Source organism: Protomyctophum bolini (genome assembly GCF_963924005.1).
Source record: "Protomyctophum bolini genome assembly, chromosome: 14".
Taxonomy (NCBI): Eukaryota; Metazoa; Chordata; class Actinopteri; order Myctophiformes; family Myctophidae; genus Protomyctophum; species Protomyctophum bolini.
In genome coordinates this window covers 30,190,642-30,193,644 of record NC_137875.1, presented here as the reverse complement: position 1 = coordinate 30,193,644, position 3,003 = coordinate 30,190,642, and positions in this window count along the sequence as shown.

Below are 3,003 nucleotides of genomic sequence, written 5' to 3'. Positions count from 1 at the left end.
CCAGTCTGGCCAGGGGAAAATCTTTGCCTTCTCCATCAATGAGCTGCAGTGTGCTGAGTGTTCTCAGTTCCACTCACATATCATGGCCATTAGACAGGCATGTGTTGGGCGGGCTCCAGAGGACCGCCCGCCAGCTCCTCCTTCCCCGCCGCTCACTAAAGTCCCATTCAGGGTAATCGACACCCCGTCCGACCAATTTCACAGGTGCAAAACTGTGTATCGTGGAAGGCCTAGATGGAGACATCCTTGCACTGTTTAGACCGTCCCTGCGGTTTATACTCCCCAAGTCCCCGACCACGTGCGTGCATGGAAGTGTGTGTAAAGAGCATGACACAGCAATCGCACAGCACCGCATCGGCGCTTCTTAAACACTTTCAACCTGACGTCCCCATTTTGAACATGTCATCATAGGCCAAAATGTCCAAAACATGCTTTTAATTCTTATAAAAATAAATACGATAAAAAATAAAATAAACTTTGGTCCAATATGCTTTGCGGAAATTTCGACGGCAATTCTTGGAGGCACTCGACTATATGTCTCGTGCCTCACCACGCCTCTCAGCCATTATAAATTACAGGCAACCTCACACCTCTTCTGGCTTATTGCTTTATTATTCTACACCATCGTACGACAATGTATACAATAAAATAAGAGAGCGGTTCAACCGTTTCCAACACAAATTACCTGCCCAATTTTCGGGCCGTGCCCTTGGCCCCTGCACGCGGCTACATTGGGTGATTGGAGGACTCTGTATAGTCTGCTGCCTGCAAGGAGCCAACAGAAACAGCCTGCAGAGAAGTGTGGCTGGATAAACACAAACACCAACAGGCCAGACTCGGCACTATACTGCTGAGTGATACCTGGCCGCAGTGGTGGAGACTAGTACTTAAGTACAATTGTGCAGTATTTGTACTTTGTACCAATTTCCAAAACATTACTTTACTTCCAATACATGTCGGATCCAAATATTGTACTTTTACTCCACTACATTATTTTAAATGTATAAGTTATTGGTTACTTTGTAGATTTTGATTGTTATTACACAACATGCATTAACCACTTCAGCCCTATATACATTTCGGCCATTTGAAAATTGCCTTTAGTTTCTACAAGCTCACAAAGCATTGCGATGCGACACATTATGAGCCGATGTAGATCTGCTATTTTCAAGATTATAATACATTTGAAAACGTGAAATGGGACATATTCTGCACAATGAGTATACCGGTACTTTTGTACTTTTACTCAAGTATACATTTTGAATTCTGGACTTTGACTTAGTAACAGAGCACTTCTAGCTACAGTATTGATACCGTAGCTAAAGTAAAAACATGCGAGTACTTTTTCCCACCACTGTCCCTGGCTATGCCCTGCTGCCTCAGCGAGGCCGTGCCTGGCCCGGCCGCATGGATGGCCTCCGTGTGCAGCATCTAGCGGAGGTCTTGACCCCCCAGAGGAAACCTGTGGCGTGCATCAGGTTCTGTGAGGTCTCTGCATGTTGTACACTTATAAGTGGGGACTGTGAGCCTGCACTTATGTCAATGTTATTCCTGTAACGGCGATATTATGGTATTCTACAGAGTCCTGTGTCCTGATCCCGGGGTTCGCTGCGGGCAGCTGGCAACTCATGCAACCCGTCTGTCAGGACAGACATGACAGCATTGTGGACGCACGCACGCGCATACACACACATGCGGCGTCGTGGACACACACACACACACACACACACACGCACACACACGCACGCAGACATATTTCCAGATGCCTTTCCTCACTCTCTCCATTCGTTGGTTTGCGTCAGACGGAGTGAGATAAATAAGAAGTGAACTCAAAGAATAACCAGTGATTAGGGGTTTCGTGCTTGAGGAGAACGGGATGCATAGCGAGGTCTGCGGCGTGCAGCGGTGTGTGAGTGCGTGCAGCGGTGTGTGAGCGCGCGGCATGTCTGCACGGCACACATGTCTACACATGTGCACCCCGCTTATATGCACGGGGGGGGGCGCCTACACAGGCACATAATATGATTACAGGGGGGGCAGCATTATATCATATGATTCAAGCCGTTCGGCAGAGCGTGAGCAGACCCAGAGAGCACATGCAGGCACGTTCTGTCACATGGCGAGGAGGAGGGGTCGGCCAGCATGTACTGGACTCTCATGCCGAGAGTGTGAAGGTATAGACTGGAGGAAGACCTGTAGGCCTGTGGGCTCCATATGTTGGTTAGACATACTGACAGACCTGTAGGCCTGTGGGCTGCATACGTTGGTTAGACATACTGACAGACCTGTAGGCCTGTGGGCTCCATACGTTGGTTAGACATACTGACAGACCTGTAGGCCTGTGGGCTCCATACGTTGGTTAGACATACTGACAGACCTGTAGGCCTGTGGGCTGCATACGTTGGTTAGACATACTGACAGACCTGTAGGCCTGTGGGCTCCATACGTTGGTTAGACATACTGACAGACCTGTAGGCCTGTGGGCTCCATACGTTGGTTAGACATACTGACAGACCTGTAGGCCTGTGGGCTGCATACGTTGGTTAGACATACTGACAGACCTGTAGGCCTGTGGGCTCCATACGTTGGTTAGACATACTGACAGACCTGTAGGCCTGTGGGCTGCATACGTTGGTTAGACATACTGACAGACCTGTAGGCCTGTGGGCTCCATATGTTGGTTAGACATACTAACATTCCGACAGGCATTACTCCGACAACACCGTCACTCCCGACATGTGCGGCAGGTTAAAACTAACCTGTGGCTCCCGGCATGTGCGGCAGGTTAAAACTATTTGAATCCGTTCCACTGCTATCGCTATATACCTACTTTACATAGACGTAAAGGAATTCTGGGCCAAATGACAGACCTTATGGGAGCAAGTCATATTTGGCAATAAAGGTGTTCTCCAAAAATCCTGTCAATTTGGAGGCTCTGGCCAAGCTGACGCATATTCAATTGTGGTCCTTGGAATAAGAAAAGGTTGCCAGGTCGTACGTGGC